The following is a 21,834-nucleotide window of genomic DNA, read 5'->3' as shown; positions in this document are numbered from 1 at the left end:
CGTGGTGCTTATAAAAGTTTTTCAGCTTTAAGGATTTTGAGACTTTGGATTCTTTTTCTGGGTGAATGGGAAGGATCAAGCATTTTCAAGTGGGAGTATGACTCTTGGAAGATGTACACTGTGCATTGGCTTGCACTTTGTAGTTGGATGCTTATGTTAGCAGCAGTGTTGGTGATGCAATGCTTTCTCTTCCAGTGCATACCACAAAAGAGAGTTTGTATGTATCGGTCTCCTTTAGCTTTCTGAAAGTCTAAACGTATACATGTTAATTAGACAGTTCCTAAAAACACCCTTAAAACGCACCGCTCTCAACCCCTGGAAAAAAACAACCAATCAACCACCCCACCCCCCATAAAATTCCAATCTTTGTTTTATTTACTGTTATTGGGGGGGGGAGCATAGATAAATTAAAAAATTATGAATTAAGAATTCAAAACCTCTGCAGCTTATGATAAATATGAAACTGTTACACTTCTCCAGCATTTTAAATATTTGGGTTGGTGTCAGACAGTCCTCGTTTCTGTGTGGTCCACTGTCTCCATGTAATTGTTCTTAAGGTATTTTACCTAAAGTTGTTAGAATTCACCAGTATCAGTAAAATTAACATTTGAACGTCTGAAATAATGAAGCTGAATAGCTATTAAAGGTGGTAGGTAGTTCAGTAATAGTTTCAAGTCAGCCTTCTGGGTGAGAAGGTGCTGAATGTGGCAGATGCAACCTGAAACACTTGGTGGTTTTCTGAAGCAAGTCTCTAATCTGGTTATAGCAGAAAATAGACTGTTATGTAAATAAGTGTAAAGAACTACTGTAGCAGGATAAAGACTGGCAACTTGTAAGGCAAAGAAAACTGAGCTGATCCCTTTAAAGTCTGTCTGAAGGCAGACTCATTGCATTTCATGTTGGTTTAATTGAAAAGATTACCTCACTTAGATGTTAAGTTTAAGAGGTTACCTCCCCATCTTTTACCAAAGATTTTTTTTTGTGTGTCATACTTTTAGGAAAAGCAACACAACAAGAACTGTCGCTTATTTATAGCACAGCATAAAGAAACTGTATTCTTTACAATGTTCACAAATTGGCATGATATTGATGCTGAGTTGCTGGTAAGCATAGTCTTCTTGGAGGTACGTAATGATAGGATGAAAGGCAACAGAACCAAGTTGTAGCGAAGGAAAATTTAATGAAGTATTAAGAGAAAAAAAATTCTATGAGGGTAATCACATATAGGGACAGGTTGCCCAGAGAGATTGTTGAATCTCCATCCAAGACTCAACAGGACAAGACCCTGAGCAACTTGATCCATGTTGGCCCTGCTCTGAGTGAGGGACTGGTCAAAATGACTGCTTCCAGAGGTCCATTCCAGTCAAAATTATTCTGTGTTTTAGGATTCTGCCTCCCCTGCTGCAGGCATGTAAACTCCTAGGATTGAGGTGGGGCAGCCAGCTGTCTTTTAAACCTGTATTAGGTCTTGAATTGCTAGAGAGCATCTGTGAGCTGCCAGGTTATAAATTTCTAGGAATTCTTGAGGGGTGGGGGGATGGGGATTTGTATGTGTACAAGTGTGTTTGGAGGTCTTCTCATAGCCTCAAGTAACCTAATGGAACTAATATTTCCATTTTTTCCAAGTACTACTTAAAAAAAAAAATGTATACCAGTTGTGTATATAACACATGAGGGGATTTATTTTGCTCGTTTGTCTTTCATCTTTAATAAATATCAACTGGCATCTTAACAAATTAGTTAAAGATTCTTATCAAGTCTTAATGGTAGTAGCCTCTTACATATGAAAATACTGAAGTGTCTTCCTTTTTCTTCTAAGAAATGTTAGGGATATAATTTTGCTCCTGCAGTTATTTGAAGTGCTAAAAATATATTTAAAAGCCTGGTAATTTTAGGACTGTCTGGTAGCTGCAATATGCATGTATGTTATGGATATGACTAACAGCCACCTTCTTATCTTCCCATCTCCATTAAAGTGAATGTCTTGGAAGTCTTCTGTCAGTCAAAAAGTAGTTTATAAATGAAGCCAAAATACTGAAGTCGGCATCTGAGTTTTACTGCACCTTGGGGCAAAGGGAAGAGCCCTTTTAATTTAAATCCACATCAGAGTCCTTTCACAAATTGTGCTAAGTCAGAATGGTCACTGCTTGACATTCACACTTACGCCAATGAGTAATTGTTATCAAGGTTTCTTATGGAATTATAGAAAAAGATACCTTCAGCCATCCTTTGGATTTTTAGTGAGTTTTACACAAGCAAAAAGTCTTCTAAAGTTCGTTTCTTTTTTTGTCTTGCAGTCATGGTTACACATGAATTGCTTTTAATAAAGATTACCTTGTCAGATCATTAGGAACACGCATTAATTTGCAGTGTTGCCTTCCCTGCCCATGGGTGATAAAGCTGCCCCATCTGACGGTCCGTTATTGGCCTCTAAGCAGACCTACTAGTTGGAAAAGATTACAGAATTAGAATTGTAGACCCCTTAAAACTTGCACTGTCTTCCATACAGTCGCTGGAACAAGACACAACCCTCTTGCAAAGCTGTTTGAGACAGTCACTCCTAGAACATGTTTTACTGGTTTGTAGGCAAAAGCAGAAAAAAAGAGGATGTAGACCAAAAAGATTTTTTTTTTTCCTTTTCAAGTGTCGTCACCATATTCAACTAAAATATCCCAAATAAAACTAAATATTCTGCCACTTGCTTGCCTTGAAATCTTTCTGTTCAAAAAGTGACATTTCCCCATTTTTAAATAGCCTGACTGCTGGCATGTTTAAATTCAGCTTCCTACAGAAGTGTGAATAAGTTATTCTGTGTGGTTGGTTTACTTTTTAATTTTATTTTGAGAACAGTAGATGTCTGGGCAGCTCCCTCTGTTGGAAACTCATGACTTCTGTTCTGTGGTGGGCTGAGCGTTTCTGTAAGCTGGAATGCTCTTTCCCTGGTGTGTTTCCTGCACAGATTGTTACTTCCAGGAAGTTTAGACCTTCAGCTCTACACTTTGTCAGCCAGGATGGACCACTGAAGGAAGTAGGTAGTGGTTCAACATTTTCTTCTCCTGTTACTCCGTTTCAGATGTTCTAGCTATGGAACTGATCTGTAGCTACTCTGAAGTATTTGAAAGCAAACCCAATCCTAACTGAAATGGGTGGTGTTTACTTACAGCTCCTTGGCACCAAGGTTTTGCTTTTAGAGATCTGCTCCTATTTATTTCCTCTGTTTGCTGCTGTAGTCAGTAACTGCTAAATGTGCATGTTATACTCATTTCACACAAGGTTTTAAAATATCCTCGTTCCTTACTTACCAGCAGGAAATACGCAATAGTCAAATATAGTAAGTTTCTGATGTATTTCCCTGCTATCTTCCTCTGTTCAAAAGTTTTCATGGATTGAGACTGTTCAGCATTTTAAACATTTTTGGAACGTTATGTGCCTTTTTTTAACTATTGAATCTTTCTAATCTAGCATACCTTTCAGCTAATTTGAACTGTTCTCCTTTTACAAAAATCTGACAATCCTATGTCTTTTAAGACTTTGAGAGCCTTCCATTATGCCCCTTTTTTGTGATGTTTTGCTGCTGCTTTCTGTTCAGAAATTCCATAGTTTTAAAGTGTCGGTGCTAATTAAGGCAGCAAAGTAATAATTCTTAATTTGTTAAATGTTTTAGCTTGTTGATTAAGAATTTTCATTAAAGCCTACTTTTTTTTCTCTTCCATGGTTTCACTTAGTGGATGCTAGAGGCTTTTTCAGCAAAGATGGTTATGCAGGATGTATTACAGTTACACAAGTATTAAGCACTTACTGTCCAGAATCTATAAATTTTACACAGCCTGTAACTGGATGTACATGCTTTGTTTGAATACTTGATGTAGAAATGGAAAAGCAAGCCATTATCTTAAATATATTTAAGTGTGTAAAGTCTGCCAAAACTAGTTTTAACTATAGCTTTTTTAGCAAAAGTAACTGTTGCAGCACATTCAGCTGTAAAAACACATGACAAAAATATGAAATACATAGTATTCTTCCATGTGCCATTATAGTACAAACTGCTGAAATATGTCATGTGTTAAATATGAACTGTTTTCACAAAACCAACTTTATTTTAAAGAACTTCAAACAATGGAGTTGCATTTAAACAGAGATAGAAACACACGCTCTGGCAACCCAGTTCCTTAAAATTTTATAATCTGAGCTTTGAAGTACTAAATACAAGCAGAAAGGGTTTAGCTGAATTATCATAAAGAATAAAGGTGTCCCTTCAGGTATGAAATGGGCCCCTGCCATCAGTTACAGCAATGTCACACAGTTAGGTATTGATACGAATTTGCAATATCTGCTTTATGCCACAGTAAGTAGAATCACTGAACTGAAATACGCTTTGGACTCGGGACACAGAGTCCTTGGTCAGTTAAATATTGCTCGGAGACTTACATGCAAGAGGAATACACGGTCGCCTCTTGGGGCAAACACATGAAATGTCTGTTTCACAGTAGAACATACTTATTCATTTACTTGAGTCTTTTGGTTTTGTAAATGAGCAAGTGGTTCTGGTTTCAACTTCCTCAACAGACAAATTGGACTGAAATAAATCCAGAAGGTTAGCTTCTACGTTATGGCTGAAATAGTGCCTTTTCACCAACCTTTCACTTGTGCTGGGTGCTTGCCAATTATTTTGTGTTTAAGTTTTCCCTTTAAAAATTTGGATTCAGTAGCTGTTCTGATATGAAAACAGTACGGTATCTCATGCTTATCAGAAGTCTAAAACATATATGAAAGCTTATTCTGTTTCGCTAAACATTTGTTCAGGTACATAATGGACTATCAATGTGTTTAGGCGTTAAAGAAACAACTCTTTGTTATAAATGGAAATTCAGAAGAAGTAATAAACTAAAAATGCATAGCAACTTCTAGTTACCATGGTATTTCAACCTTGATATTAAAATGCTTTTTGGGTGTCGTCTTTGCATTTCAGTAGTCACTATTTAAGAAGGAAATGGCTCTGGGGAGAAGTAATAAGAAACTATTTTGGAATATCTCATGTGACAACCAATGAAGACGTGTCAGGAAAATTCCTTAGTGTTCAAGTATCTGTTTGGGGGCCTGTTTGTTTTGGCATTATAGGCTTTTATGACACAACTGCAAAACACTAAAGAATGGTGGGTTACTGCAGGATGCCCCCCTAGCCCTGTGCAATGAGTCGGTTCTTCAAAGAAACAAATATGAAGTTGAGCTTGTCAAAACACTGAGTCGGTAGACTGGATCAGTCTCCGCTTCACCCTGTCCCAGTGTCAGTCAGCTACTTGGGTTCATGTGTGCTTGCTCTTCTCCTCCCCAGTTCTGAACTGACAGTCCTTTTATCAGTTGTGTTAACGTACCTGTAATTCTTCTATGATAATCAAAAAGGTTCTTTGTGTGACTGGACATACCACTTCAGAAGGACTTCAAACTTCTTCCAGAGCTTTGGTATCTTGCCTCAATAATTTTCGGTGTCAGAGCTGTTAAGTGTTAGACTTGGGTCCCCCATGTGGAATTGAGCTGCACTACGGCTCCTTGCTTTCCCAGCCAAACTGCTGTTATCGACTCTTCTTTTTTGCTAGTTTTAATTGCTCTGTTTGTTTCAAATGAGCTCCTTTCATATGTTCTGCTTGAATAAGACCTTTGATTTTTAACAAAATAAAAATAATAAAGAATTCTATCAGTTAATAACCATGTTATCATTTTCTTGAAAATAACAAGGGCTTGCAGAAGGCTCTGGAGTGTTGCGTGACTCTGATACATAAGTAGTAATAACTACCAAAATGGTAGTCTAGAAGATGGCTGTAAATGAATTTGTCTTGAATATCATGTAGAGTTTTTATACGGAGCATTTCTCTCTGACACTTTTGCTGCATGATATATAAAAATTGTCAAAATATCTCAATAACTTTAGGAAGTTGTTTTTTCATAAAATACTTTCTATTTTAAAGCAATAACTTTTAATTTTGAAAAAAACTTGAGTTAAAATCTGCTTTATTGTAGTCACACAAAGACTGCAGCTGATGGAGTCATTCTGTACAGTGAAACGGCTAATTAACACAAGTTGCATAATATAAACTTCAGGTTGCAGCACTAGCTTCTTCAAAGATCTTGCATCATGTTTATTGAAATGATCAATACTGTGTGAACCAAACATGGCAATTAACTCAAAATGGCCAGGTTTAGAGTTAATTTGTACCTCTGTATTTTTGACTGCTACCAGTAGCTGCTGAAACTCAAGGTATCTTTGCAGAAAAAGATATTGGAGATTGTAGGTTAAAAGTCTTATCCCTGTGAGCTCAGTTAAGGTTAGTGTTCACTATGATTATTAGCGAACCATCAGTAGAGAAGTGAAATTACATATTTCTTGGAGTAAGAAAGAGTTGCATCAGTTGTGTTTTTTCAGTCTTAGAAGCAACTATCATCTTTCTTTTCTACTTAGTCACTGAAAACATAACAATCTACTAATAAATATAGCATATAGATGACTTGTATGCCATTATTCCAAGCTTCAGGCTAAGGTGTAACAGGACAATGATGATCTTAACAGTAAAAGATGACCTTTTCGAAGCAGCGTCCTGCAACTTGAAGTTTTATAATGGACAAAGCTGGAATTAAGTTGCAGCTTTATCCCTGCTTCCAAGTACGGTAGAGCAATGGGTGGTTATTTACTGTTACTAGAAAACTCTTATGTGTTCCAGCAAGGTTTTACGCAATTTCCTCTCAAAAACTCCAGACCACCCAGGTAGCTGAGATGCTATAGGCTGTATACCACTGTCTGGGCAAATGCCTTTTATTAGGTGAAAACATGACAGTAAAAGTTTGCATATTTGACATCTCCATGTTGGGTTATTTAGCTGGGAAATTATTTGGGAAACAGTCAGAAAGAAAGTGGTGAAAACTGCCTTCTAAGGAATGCTTTTTTGGCCCTGTCACGTTGCTGCAGTTGGTTGTGATGAGAAGCAGAATGTTTATGTTCTGGTTCTCAGTCTATTGTTCTACCAGCTCAGGAGCTCGGTCGTCTCGGTCCTCATTTCAGAGCCAACCGTAAATCACATCACCTCAGACAGCAGATGAGTTTTTGAAACGTGCCTACAGGTTAGTCTTTGTGTCTGTCAGCCCTCAGTACAACTAAAGTTGCTTTTTACTCAATTAAGGTGATGTAACTGAGCAGTACAGTGGACGTAGCTGAGGAGTATATTAGGCTTGAGATGGTTTGCCTGCCAGCACATTCTGCTGGAACCTCCACATCAACAACCCTCAAGTTGTTATTCTAAATGGGATAGCATTTTGAGTTAGAATTCCTAAGGGATTTAATCTTGTAGCTTCAGGCACGTCAAAATTATTTTGGAAGGGATGCCTGTGCTGACACTTAAGCTGTAGTGTAGAGATTTCTGGGCTGGCTAAATTTTAAAGAGTTAGCTTACACACCAAAAGCATTTCAACCATAGTGAAAGACAGATCTTGGCATGTTTTTGAAGATTTCTTCACATACATGGCTCTTCTGTGCTGCTGCTGTTATGGTGAAGCTGATAGTTTCAAGCACATTTGGCAGCTCCTTCATTCCTTCATTAACAATCTGTAATTGTGTATTACTTCCTGCTCAATTTGAAATGCAAGACTTCTTTGTGTTTTTCAAAGTAGAACTCTAAATTAAATGACCTCATCCATGTGGTTTCTCTAGTTTAAAATGCTTCCAAAAGGTGCTGTTACTCAGGCAGCTTTTTGGGCTGACAATTTCTCAGTTTGTCTCTTGTTCCTGCCTGCCAGCAGGTATCAGTGATGGGAAACATAACCTAAAACTTTCAGGCTTTCAGTTGCTACCAGGGTGACACCATCTTAGGCAGTAGATTTATTTAAAGAAATGTCAGCTAGCATGTTAAGTCTCTTGAGTTCACTATAGCAGCTGTCTGGAAACTGTAGATTTTATTGTGTTAACAGCTGAGTGTGTAATATCCTCATTAGATTGAGTATTCTTTACTGAACTGATTTGCCGTGTTAAGTGCACTGTGTGATTGTGTTGCTGCTTTAAGAATACATTGAAATTTTCGGTTCAGGAGGTGAGGAATCTCTTCACATCAGCATCAGAATCACTATCAGCTTCAGGCTTCTGCACTTTGGATCCCTGTGGCCCTCTTGTGTAACTCTGTATAAACAAAAGCCTGTTTCCACATTTCCTAAATGTGTTCAAACTGGCTTTTGAAATAAAAATGATGCCTTGAGGATGTTGCTACCAGTGCCTTTAGGCTGTCATCTTGGATTCACTCCATATGAAGAAAGACCTTGTAAATGACTTAAGGTTGGTTGGTTGTTTCGGTTTTTCTTTTGAGGTCCCACAAAAAAAGATCCTACAGCTTCCTTAATGTCAGAAAAATGGTGGGGGGTGGTGTTTACAAAGGGAACTAGAATTTATTTCTGAAGTCAGTAGTAATCATGTTCTCTGAAGTAGTACATGAGACATAATAGTCTTAAAAAGGCAGTTTTGGATGCACGCCAAGAAAGAAGCTACCTTCAAGATGTAGTATTTCATTCTAATCTTTATTTTCCTTGCAAGAAACCTGTAGAGATTGTCTGGTTTCTTATTCAGTATTCAATACTAGGGTGCTATCAAGAGGACTGAATCTGCTGTAAAAGGAAGTGAAATAGGAAGAGGCGAATCGATGCAAGACGCAGGAAGGGATGTCCTAACCTGGAGAAGCTGAAGTAGTTGTAGGTATGTGAAATTGAAAGTAAAGTGGTAAGTCAGCATTTGAGAGTAGAAGAAAAACAGAAGGGAAATAGGAATAAACAATCTTCTGTTGATGTGGCCCTCACAGGATATATGTATAATGAATATCTGATATCTAGTGTAATATTGGAAGGGGAAACCTGGAAAAGAGAGTCTGTAAGTCTGGTATAAGTCTGTAAATGTGAGGAATAAAATAATTGGTTAGTTTGGCTAGAGTACACCAGTGTTTCAAGTCTACTATAGGCTGAACTAATTGGTAGCTTATAAACTTGATTTTTGTTCCATAGTTTCTGTTTAGCTTTGTAGCCTTGAGCTAGAGGATCAACTACAGTGATTTGAGAGGAAGGACTGGCACTGGACAGATTTTATTGTGCGCCTGTATGACTTGTTGGGGTTTCCCCACATCATGTTAAGTTTATTCCTTTATAAATACTGGATCATTTCTTACGTATCTTCATATGTGATCACTTCCTCCTTTGATCTCTGTGGATTCTTGTTATGAGGTTTGATCTTCTAACTTGGAATTAATGGCAAAGCCAGGCTTGCCACTGATACTGTCTTGCACTCAATCCATTATTCTCCTTTTCTATTCATTTTATTCTCTTCTTGCTTTCATTCGATCTCATCTTGGGTAGGAGAAGGACAATAAAGACTGCAGATGCAATGGATTGCTTAAATTTCAGTAGGGCCATGCTTTTGTTCTTTTGGGAGACTTCTGAGTCTGCTTCCTTGCTGAAGCCACTCTCATCCTTAGGAGCATCCTGGAGACTGACCTCTCTGGTCAACCTCAGTTACTGTAGAAGTTGGTACCTAGTCAACTGATGCTCGAATCCCATTAAAACCAATCCTCTCTGAAGTACTTTTGTCAGCAAAGGCTCTCTGAATGCTTCAGGGGTTGGTACTCCCGGTAGCATTTCCATGTGTACTTCTGTCCTACTTTCTGGAATGATTGATTAGTACCACTGTTGCTTCTTTGGAAAAATGTTATACCTAAAAATTAAATCTTGAAAAAGTTTGATTCGTTTACTACTCATTAGAGTTACTTAGTCTGGGATTATAAGTACAGAAGGAAGTTGTTTTGTATTTAAATAAAATATTCAATCAACATAAATTCTTAATAAGAAAATATACAGGAGGGGTAAAGAGATGCACACTGTTAGATATTGGATTCAATGATGTTTTGTGATGCCAATAGTTATGATGCACTACTTCTGTCTAGAAGTTAAAAGCACATTTGTCTATGGACCATTCCCAACCCATCATGCTGGCTGGCATCATCATTTGTTTGTGGTTCTGCTGCTGCTGCAGGTTTCTTCATTCTCAGAATAAAGCAAGGAAGAAACCTCAAAACCCCCTCCATTTGCCTCTTTCAAGGAAAAATTGGAGCAATTAAGTAAGTGATGCAGATCAAGAAAATGTTTTGAATGTGCATACAATGATTGTTATTTTGGAAAGAAACTCTGAAGCAGATTTTGGGGCTTGTAGGATAGAGTAAGTGTTTCCCCACAAAAGGGACGTTTATTGACAAATTGTGTATATTTCAGTGACACGTGGTTTGTTTAAAAGAAAGTGTCGCTATTGTCCTAAAATTAACAGATTATCCCACTACATACTGTCCAGTAAACTTTGTTACAAGAACACTTTCAAGCCTATCTGGAATTAATTGACTTTTGAAAGCATCTTGATTTCCTTGTCAGCAGTGCGACAGTTTTATAATAATGATTTGTTAATTCTTATGTCTTTGCTGGAGGACAGTCTTGTTAGTATTCTTTCTTGCCAGGAATTGATCATCCTGGATAGGACTTGCAACTGAATCTTAGAGGTTGTTGTACAATTAATGTGTCTTATTGAGAGTGTGCTACATAGGTATATCCTCTGCTATAGAACCCTTTGTTGGAGATGACCTTAAAAATAGAGCAGAATTCCTTTGCATTTAGTAACATGTGGTGAAAGTTTCCACTATAAGATTGTTGGTTGAAGTGCATAGTAGGTCCTGTGGTACGTAGGTGATCCTGAGCGCAAGTCAGCTTCTCTTCCCAGGATTTATTAGATACCTGTGTATCTGTGGTTGTATGTCAGTTGTATATTAGCTGAAGGTTGTAACTGTTTAAAACTTGCTTGGCTTGTAAGGTGCCTTTAAGATTTGTTTTACAAGTATATTTGAAACTGGGGCTGGGGGTGGGGTGGTGGAAAAAAACCCAACAAAACCTCTAATGTTAAAAGCATGGAGTGTGCCGGTTGAGGATGAGACATGCCAATGGTTTGATCAGTGCTGAGAATCTTGGGACTGTGAAAGCAAGTTATCGCCAATCCAGTTTATCAGAGCAGGTAGAACTATGTAACATGATCGGGGTGATGGCAGTAGTGGATTACAGAATATGCAGATTTCTGCTTTCCTCCAGAAACACCAGTTGCAGAAAACAGTGAAATTATTGTAAATTCATATATAAGTGCACTATATTTAAGCAAGAATGAACAGTTGAACATGTGAAATCGCATAGAGTGAGCGCAGACTTCCTGAGATACCAAAACCAGTGCAAGCCAGTTGCAGAGTCAGTTAGTTAATGCAACCTGTAGAGATTATTGGCCTACAGAAGAGAAAGCTGGAAGGGAACAGAACTCCAGAAATACATCAACAGCTACAGCAAAGTGGGAGTAATTGGTTTTCTATGTCTCTGGTAGGTAAGACAAGTAATAATGGACTTAAGTTGGAGCTGAAAGGAAAAAAAGGCTCTAAAAGGAAGAATGTCCCTGATAGTTTCATAAGCCTTGATGGGACAGACTGCAATGACAGTCTATATTTGTATACATTCATGATGCTAACATACCTGCAAATTGTTAATTCATTAAACATGTGATGAAAGCATTAAAATATCTAGCTATAGTCTAGATTTATTGGCGAAGAATATACTGCACGAGTGTCATTGTTCCCACTGTCAAATTAATATGTTGCTTTAGATGTGTTAAACTTGCTAAATCAGTATTTGAGCTGGTTTTTGTTTGGGTGTTTTTATGTTGCTTTCTGCATTTTGAAAGACTTCATAAATGCATATTACTTCAGGGAGGGATTTTTTGTTTTACTTTTTGTTAATTTTCCTGAAGTAAATTCATCAGTTGCATTCTGTTGCCTATTGTCTGCTTTTCTGGTTTGTCTTTTCCCTTTCTATTTCTGAATGTAATCTCTTTGAAGTAAGAGGTTTTATTCTGTGCTTATATGTAAGGTAAAGTACTACTAGTCCTTGACCAAGATCCTTTGTTTTCCTGTATCATGTGTAGCATACAAGTCAAAAGACCACTTGGTTTTCTGACACAAGAAAGAGGTCAAGTAAGTAAAAAACTGTCATGCAGTTGGCAGGTGCATACATTTGCAATGATACCAGGTTATCAAAACAGCGTTGTTACATGGTATCTATTAAGTGGTTATTGAAGACTGGAACTAGTATAATGTAACTTACTGTTTGGCATATTTGGGAATCAGCTTTGCTTTGCATGCTGGAGCAAGTGTTTTCAGCATTCTTTGGGGAGCTGAATGTCTGATTTCCCTTTGTTCAGATGGTTACACAATTTTTATACGTAAATGCTCCTTCTGCAGGGAAATTGATTTTTGCCTTTTAGGAATGAGTGTTCTTTCTTTTCTAAACATATGCGTAGCAATGGCTGCGTAGACTGCCAGTGTAAGAGTCTTTTAGTGCTCTTTCCTACGCAAATGTTGTTTTCTGTGATTGTTGTTGGCAAAATTCTTGATGGAGAGCACAGTTAGTTCACCTGAATTACAGTATTAACCTTGCTGTGATGTGACATACGGATGTTAGTCCATACAGTTTTAAAGCTTATTCTGAAGGCTGCATCACAGCTCTGCTTTTTGGGGAAGTTTGGTTTGAAATCTGAAGTACCATTAGTAATTAAACTTTGTGCTAGGGTGTAGAAATATTACTGTTGGGTATAATAGATTTCTTTTGTGTTAATAAACTAATGAATTGGGAGTGCAGGTTCTATGCTATGACGTGAATATCAATTTCACATATTTTTTAATAGGTGGAGGGCAGAAAGGCCTCACAAGAATCTGTTTGTTCTCATGAAGAATTATATACTAGTTTCAAAACAACGCTAGTGCATTCCCTAAAGCATATTCAGGGGTAGGATTTTATTGTAATCTTAAATGTTCTACTTTTTTATTACGTGATGCCAATGTTCCTATGGTGAAAAAAAAAAATTAAGGCTGCCTTAGGGACGTTTGGTCCAAGTGCCGTTATTTCATAGCTCAATCTTAATTGTCCAGTAAATGAAAGTTATTTCTTTTTAATCAATGGTCATCTTGGGTGTAGCATCAAGATGACTATACTAGGCAGACCAAAGAGATCTTTGTGTGATGAATGTTAAGACCTTTAGGAAATAATGTAATAAAAATAGAGCAACTATGAAGAACATGGGTGCAGCTAAAAACTGCTTCAAAGTGTGCCGTGGTATTTGTTAGTACTTTATTCTGCATATGCGTATGGTATTTTTGCTTTCCAGAATACTTCATGTTAAGGAGATCCAGAATTTTTTAAAGTTCAGTTTTTTTCTTCTGTTAAACAAAGCTTGCTTTTCAGTAGTTACTATTAACATTACAATTTCTTATGTCTTGAGAAAGGATGAGGGCGTCCTGTGTAGAAGTAATTTTCAGTATCACTTTTCAATACCGTTTGTGAATTCAGCTTTCTGGTTTATCTGCACCACTTTTTGTGTGTGTCTCCTCCCCACACTTTAAGCTTGAGTCCTGCTCAGTTGAACCTTGACTCTTTTAGACCATTCTGTGTTTCTTATTGTGCTTTATGGAGTGCTTCAGCACATATTGGGAGTTGGGGGACAAGATGATCTCCATGCCTGAAAGAGTTCAATGGTGGTATGGTTGTTTGCTGTTATTGGTTCCTCTAACGTGTTTGCCTTTTTGACTGCCACTGAGCTGATGCTTCTTGAAACCACCAGGTAGATCTCTAGCCCTTCACTCAGAGGTGGCACCTGACCAATTCAAGTCTGACCTTTGTCTCTGTGCTTCTCTTTCCTGTAAGAATCACTTTGCAATTAATATGCTTGGTTTCAATTGCTATCTTGTATTTCAGGCACAGCCTATTATGTGTTTTCTCTGCAGCTCTCTTCAATCTAATTTTGTCTGTCCTGAATAATTTCATATCAATTGCAAATTATTTCTGTGCTGTTCACTTGCATTTTCAGATAGCTTATGCATATCTTGAGTATAATGGGTTCTTGTGTTTTGCAACTTCCTACCTGTACATAGAGGACTTTGTTTTGTTTCATTGCAATTAGGCTTCTTTAAGAGGACTGAAAATGAAGGACTTTGTAAAAATAGATTTTTTATAGTGATAAGCATATGGATCTGATCAGTATGATTCCATTGCAGTAAACGTGCAAGGTGAGGCTTTCTTCTGCAGAGGTGCTGTTGACTCTTTTGCAGTATACTATATATATTCAAATATCTATTAATTGTGTTCTTCGTTATAATACCTGATAACTCAGTACAGAAACTAAACTTGAAAAAGTGGAGCACTTTATAGCACATAGGATTGCTGTTTGGCATCTTCATTCTTCTGATACAGAAGTCAGTTTATATGAGAGATACTGTTATGTCATACTATTTTTTTTCCCCTCTCCTTTTTTTCACTATATTTCCTTAGAATTATTAAATAAATACTAATTTGACCTGGTACTACTGTATTTCACTTGTATCAGCTCTGTAAAATAAATCTCTTGTACAGGTACTGCTTTGAGACAGTTTAAAACTTCCTTGCATATAAAGAAAACACTTTTAAGGGGAGCTTGGTTTCTCCAGTGAGAGAAGTATGGCTGCTTGCTGTGGTTTTTTCTGACTTGAGTACTCCTCCTGCATCTTCAAATCAAATAAGTTCTTCAGATTCTGGAAGATTTTATTTTTGTCTATTTGGAGAAAGTCTCTGTTCTTTTTTTCTGGGGGTGGTGGTGGGTTTTTTGTGTCTGTGTGTGCATGTGCCAGAGGCGATTTTTCTTGGCCTGCTGAATTGCAGCTTTACATTTTTTATTTCCATACTTAGATGTGAGTTCCGTTTTTTGAAAGGTCATTTTTCTTGTGGGTTCTATTTAGTCGCTTTTATGTTTTAAAGATCACAACTGCATAAGAGTTGGCTACCATGTCTACCTAGCAATTCCTCTGCCTTCCCCCCCCCCCCCCCCCCCCTCACTTACTGTCACCTGAAAATGAAAAGTCTCGACTTTCTGGTAGATGGCAGCATTTACTGCCTGTTCTGCCTGTCCCAGTGCTTCGCTGGAGGAGCTGGATGGCTACCTTCAGTTAATAAGTGCTCATATAGGAGTAACGTCTTAAAGCAAGGGGGAAGAGGGAGAAAAAATTTTGTCAGCATTCTCTCAGACTTGGAGTGAGCACCGCCAAGGGGCGATACCAGCTGTGGCGATGTGCCTTTCTCCTTTTGGAATCATTAATGTTTCTTACTCAGAGCACCTCAGCTGAGGAGTGTTTTGTATTTTTCTTGTCCTGGTTTGTGTGGTAGCTCTTGGAGGAGACAGAGTAGTTCAGCCTCAGAGTAAAAGGTGATGCTAGTCTGTTGCACAAGTCTAAATACTGATTGCAGTATACATGTACTGTAAATACAGTAGATATAAATAGTGTATGCTTAAGATCAATTAAACTCAGGTGAGGCTTTGGATTTGAACATAAAGACTAGGATTCTTCTAGAAAGAAATCTGTAATTAGTATTACCTTGCTTTAATAGCAGAGATTATCCAGACTGTTTAAGGTGGGTGTTATTTTCAATCTTTATTTCAAGCTTTCAGTATTTCTTCCTCTTTGCAAACCTGTTCCAAGAACACAGTCAGTTCCAGTCTAATATTTTACTTTAATATAATGCATAAGCTTAGAAGTCAACTATGGGGGGGGGGGGGGGGCGGGAGTAGGATGTGGAGTAAACTTTAGTGGGACAGAATGAGGACAGCATGGAAGAAGCAGGTATGTTAAGGATGAAGAGAGTTGCAATATTCAGTGTTTTCATCCTTCCTGTAAAAACAAGCAGGCTTTATTGGGTAGCTGTGCTTTAAACTGTTTAGTATATGTGAGGGGACAAAAGTAGCAAAATATTTTTGACTGTTGCTTTTTGTGTCCTTGAAATGATTAGAGGAGGTAATGAAAATAATTTATTGCATTATGGAAGTGCTGACTTTTGTCTCCAGATGAATTCAAGGAACATAATGAAAATACAGTTAAAATATTTTGATCCTGTTAACAAAAACATTTGGATAATTTTTGCCTAACATATTGAAGACACTTTGAAATAATCAGAACATATATGGAAAATATCCTGAAGAATTGGTAATTCGCTGGCTGGTAAAAGCATTAGCCTTCATGGAAGAACTTTATAATACCTGTGCTGCAAATGTTTTATCATGTGTTGCTTTCCTAATGAATAGCTCTAACACGTTGCACTTTCTTTGGGCTATACATCTACTGAAACTGACCAAATTCTTATGTCTTGAAGGTAAAGGTCACTGATGATTTATGAGTATCTCAGTGTGAATAAATTAAATCATTGATTCAGAAGAGGAAAGAGAGTAACTCTTGTAATGACAAAAGATGTGATAGGTAAAGTAAATCTGTTATTGCTAGCAATAGAAATTTGTGACTGTTTAATCCATTCTTTTCTTCTCTTTCCTTATCCCTGCTCTCTGTCCTATCCTTGAGTAGATAGCCCAGAGGAAAGAGAATTACTTTTTTTTTTCCCAGGAAGCTTATTCTGTTTTCATCACTCTGAAGGCAGTTTCTGTTCTTTGTATAAAAAATCGTGTAAGTCCTTTTTCAGTATCTTTGAAACTTTAGATGAAGTCGTGGACAAACAAATGTGAGAATATTTTTTTCTGAATAACTTTACCTTGTGTCCATTCTACTACCTAAGATGCATTTCAGTAGTGTAAGAGCTGTCCCTGTGGCAACCTTCCTGCTCTTGCTATACAAGCCAGGAAGAACATATGAGGCTCATCTTTATAAATGCAGACTATCTTATGTTACAAGCTTTGCCTTTTCAGGACAAGCTAAATGCTTGGATGGGATTTAGTTTTTCTTTGGGACAGGTGGTGTGGGGTTTTTTTAAATTGCATCTGTATATTAATTTACACTGCAGATCAAGTTCTTTCAGAAACTTCTGTGAATAACTTATGTATGTTCCACATTAAAATATTAATGGAGGATATATTTGACTCCTTTGCACAGGAATAAGATTCTCCATGTGAAGTGACTTCAGGTTGTAAAAGCCATGCCACATACTGCAGTGCCAAAGAAAAGGACTGGCTTATGTGTAATTCTTCTTTGCAATGCATTTAGTATCATGTATAAACTTGTATACAGTGAAGTTTTCCAAATCTTTACATTATGCTTATGTGAATCGCTCTAAATAAGAATTGTTCTGGGATACTGGTAAGGATTCAGGGAAAGGAAGTTGACACCTGTGTAGAATTTCTTGGTGTTTTCAAGAGCGAAGAGGATTTGGGGAGTGATTTTTAGAATGCTGTTGTGGGACCTGTTGCCACACTAACCTGCATTCCTACATGAAGAGGTACAAGTGATCTGTACAGGGTTTGAAAGCAGAAAGTTGCCAGGAGGCAACACTGGTGTAGTAGTTCAGCATTCTAATGTTGTTTCTAAACTTTAAAAATTGGGTAGAATATTTGAGGGTTAATGTTTTTTCTGTGTTAATAAAATTGAAAGCTTTGGAGTAAATGAACATTACAGACAAACATAAATGCTGAGACTTTACTTTTGAGTGTCTGTCACCAAAGCTTGAAAGAGCAGAAATGCTGTATCTTGTCTTTAAAATAAATATCTAGGGTTTAAAATTCATATCCAGAAGGGATACATGTGTAAATCATCAAAGGTAATGTCTGTCTTCAGACTCAACAGGAAATTCAAATGCTTGTCAGTCAACTTGCACAAGTCACTTCTCAAGCACACAGAAGTCTGAAACAGTTTGTCAAAAGAAATTAAATAGAAAAGGAAAAAAGTAATAAGCCTCAAAATAACATTAAATAATCAAAATGCCTCTGTATCTACTAAAAAGAAGTTTGGCTTGATATTCTTTAGTACATTCTGTTTGAAATGGGAAGTGGTGTTCATAATTTTGAGTGACAGTACAATAAAGACACTAAAGTATTTCTATGCATCTAGTTCAGATATTTATATATCTAACAAGGTTTTTGATAGCATTTTTTTTTCTGTATGGGCTCTCTGGATGATTCTTATTTACACTTGTTGGTAGTGGAGTACTAGGTTATTGCTTAGGGAGATTGATTTTTACTACCCATTATAAAATCTAAAGGAACTAGCAGTTCTAAAATGTGAGGGGAGGTGGGTGAAGGATTTCTCTGGATATTAGCTTTATAGCAAGCTATTTAAAACAAAAAACAAGTCCACAAACAAATCCTGCCAACTCCTCCTGTGTTTTGTTAACAGCAAGCCTTTAGTAATACAACAAATACCACTACTTACTGTAATACAAACTTACTTTCAAGAATTTGTAGGATGTGTGTTTGTCTTAAATACGCTTATTTAAGAAAAAAATTTGAAACCTTATCACAAAGTTAACTTTTTTTAATAGTAGTCATAATATTTAGATGTTTCAGTATGATAGGAACCTTGAGAATGTCTTATCTAGGCTGATTTAGTTTTTTAAAAAAGCAAACCACTAGTCAGAAGACACCGTGCATCAGAGAGAGGGAAGGACAGGATTGCCAACGAAGATCAGGTTTTTACTGTTAGCACATTAATTGAAACTTACTTTTTGAAAAACACTTTGTCTATCAAACTTCTGGTTCTAAACAAGAGACTGAATTTCAGGCCATTTTTTGAGTGGGGACTGTTTGGATGTGTGGGCTTTTGAATGCGGGTTGTGTTTTGTTCGTTTGAACACTGAATGAATTATTCAAAATAGGGGAAAGATGGCAAACTTCTTTAGGCACTGCTGTGCAATCATGTATCCCAGAACTTCTTACTGGGCTGCGTGTGGTGTGACTTCCAGTGAGATGGAAGCTGCAGGTATATGCATTAGGAACTGCCCTCCTGTAGGTGGAAAAGTTAAAAGCCCGTTAATACTTGATTAATAACCCACAATTAATATCTGGGCTTCATTTATATAGTCTTTCAGGTACAAGACATTGCCAGAAGTGAAGACCTGTAATAACACCCTTTGCTAAAAAAATACAGTATCTGATTTTTCACCATTGGCAGAATGCTGCCAGCCTGTTGCAGTGTGCCTGGCATCGCTCTGCAATTGGGAGGGCAGTAACGCATTTTTGTAATACTGCAATATCTGAGTATTACAGTCTTAGCAACTAAGGATTTACCAGTAAAGAATATTAATCCATAGTTAATGTTGTTTCATAATTATTGTAACAATACTACATGTGTATATACAGAATAAATTAGACCATTGTTTCAAAGGTTTTCAAACATGATTTGTTTGCCATGCAGCATAGGATATTGTATGGAAATCAATTATGTAGCTCTACATAAATTGTTTTTTAAGCACTTCAGACCGCCAAGTTTTGTTAGATGGAGGAATTCATGTGATAAAATTGTTAAGCTTCTGTTTGTCTGCAGATGATTTCCTAAGAATTTTGAAGCTGGCTGGGATGTAGGAGTGGTCTGGTAGGGTTTGCGTTGTGCATGATTTGCATTGAAGCCACACACACAAGGTACCTTGCTCATTAATTTTTATTTTTCCATTTTGGACTCATTAGGTTTTTTGAATTTGGTTTCAGCATGTAATATACCACAAACTTTACCACTCAAACTTCCTTTGATTTTATTTTTTTTTAAGTGTGTTGGGTGACAATGAGGTTTTAGTTATAGGAAGTCAGATCTCCAGTGCTTACCTTCTTAAGGATACTGTAAATATACGTTATTCCCTTGTCAGTGTGAGTATGCCTTAAAGATGGATATTTTAAGAAAATATGAATAATTTTCAAAATATCCTTGGTGTTTTCTTTCTGAAGTAAAATTTCGCTGTAGGATTCAAAACTGAAGATTTTTATTATTTGTGTAAATCCAATTTAATCGTTGATTTTGCTTGTGGTTTTGGTGTTCACTTATTTCCTCTGAATCCTGTTTAAATGGTATCCTGAGTACATACTGCATATTTTTTGAAGGACTTGAAATATGGGAGTAATAATGAAACTTTATCCCTGGGCTGTTGGCCTGAAAACAAAAGTCAATTAAAAAAAGCATTTAAACTGTTGCTCCCCCTAGTTCTTATTTATGCATGTAGGCTTTTTCATATTGAGGAATATAAAGCCCATTAGATCAGTTAAATTGACTTTAACAAAAGAGAAAGCCGTAATATGATGATTTTAATCTGTGCTGATGTTATTTTAACTGTCACTTTGATTAGATTTGCTTTCAGCAGTTTTAAGTGGTTGGTATCTGACAGTAGGAGCTCTTGGTGAGGATGGCTCTGCTGAATTGGTGGCAGATTGTACGGAAGGAAAGCTTGTGATATTAGCGACTAATCCTGCACTGTGCTGGATCTGGTGTTACAGTTGAATATAAAATTAAGTGGCTACAGACTAGCTTGTGAATTTTTTCTCGAAGTGTATTAAATAGTATCCCTCTTTTAGGCATCTACCTGTGAGAACACCCTAATAAGGGCTCTTAGATCAAGTATTGGATTGAAAATTATAATTACACACAGCTGCAAATTGGCTATGGATCATTCAGGGTTTAATTATCCTGTTCACTGGTTTAATAATCTTCCAATGTCTGTGGCTCAAGAATTACTCTCCTCTCCCTTGCACAATCTATGCTACATCAATTTCCAGGGAAATAGGGAACAGTCCGTAAGCTCTGGCCCACCAAAGGAAAACGTTCGTATTTGGCAAACTGGTGTAATTTGAAGTGAAAGTCAAACTGTATGCCACAAGTTGGAGTACTCCCTATGTTGTTGAAAAGGATGTTGGGGAAGCCAGGAGAATAGAAAAAAACAAACAAAAACCAAAACAAACCCCAAAAACCAACTGTTTGAAGAAATTCGTAAGTTTTGGGGGGAAAAAAATAAAAAACCCCAACACCCTAGGTTTGTAATCAATTGATGCTGTAGTACCATTCCTACTGGGCTTTATAGTAGCTGAGAAAAGCAGTCAAATATAGGAGAAATTATCTCTAGTAGTTTGATACATCCTGTCTTCAAGGTTTCTAACAGAGTATATTTACAGTTTTCACAGTTTTTGCCAGAAACTGAGATGGCCAGAAATGAGGATTTCTGTTTTGTTTTTTGAGAACCTGCACAGGAATTCCTGGCCAGCCGCAGTCTGTGTTCGGTGACTTGCAGAGGCAATACCTTTGCATTTAACTGCACCCAATGGGTTCTCTCCATGAGTCGTTTTAGCGGCTAAATGGAGCTCCATACTGCAGCATTGCTACCATCTAGTTTCATTTGGTGTGTCCTGTGTTTCGTGTAGGTGCAGTGATGCATTGTTTACCATAAAAGCCTGAGGGGTAAGAGGATCTTTATTGCATCCCTTGGTCTGAGGCCTGTCAAACTACTTTTTGTTCCTTACATGTGGAAAGTGTTCTTCACCCTTTAGTCATTCTTCTTGTCATTTTTTTGGAACTTGTGGTGTGGGGTTTTTTTAGTATGTGTGTAAGGATTAATCTACACACAAATTTTTCTGTGAATTCTCTGAGATGACCAGGTCAAACGTTTTGTTCTGTAGTAGAAATGGTCATCTTAGAGCCCATTTTTGAATATGTAAAATACAGGGGGGGGGTTGTTTCCATTATGTTGCATTACCACTATTAAATATCACTTGCTATTTAACTGCTTGTGTTCCTGATCTTATAAAGTTCCTCTGCAATTCTTCAATTGGGCCCTTGCTGCTGTTATCCTGAATAGCATCCTTGGTACAAGATACTTCCTGGTAAAGTTTTACTTCTGTATTCATCCCCTTTTTGAAATCAGGACGAAGAGTATATGTGAGCTCAAGCCCTTGCAGGTCTTACTAATTTGTATCCTTTCATTCTTTTGAACCAGTTACCTGGTCGAACCTTCCTGTTGAACCAGACA

At 37.2% G+C, this 21,834-nt stretch overlaps 1 protein-coding gene across 23 annotated transcripts in view; it reads left to right on the top strand.

Moving 5' to 3' along the window:
• PLEKHA5 (pleckstrin homology domain containing A5) overlaps positions 1-21,834 on the top strand; it is a 169,263-nt gene that overhangs the window by 32,143 nt on the left and 115,286 nt on the right. The gene's annotated exons all lie outside the window — the stretch shown is intronic.

The sequence above is a fragment of the Falco punctatus genome (genome assembly GCF_963210335.1).
Source record: "Falco punctatus genome assembly, chromosome: 6".
Taxonomy (NCBI): Eukaryota; Metazoa; Chordata; class Aves; order Falconiformes; family Falconidae; genus Falco; species Falco punctatus.
The sequence above is the reverse complement of the archived record's forward strand: the minus strand, read 5'-3'. Positions and strand labels throughout refer to the sequence as shown.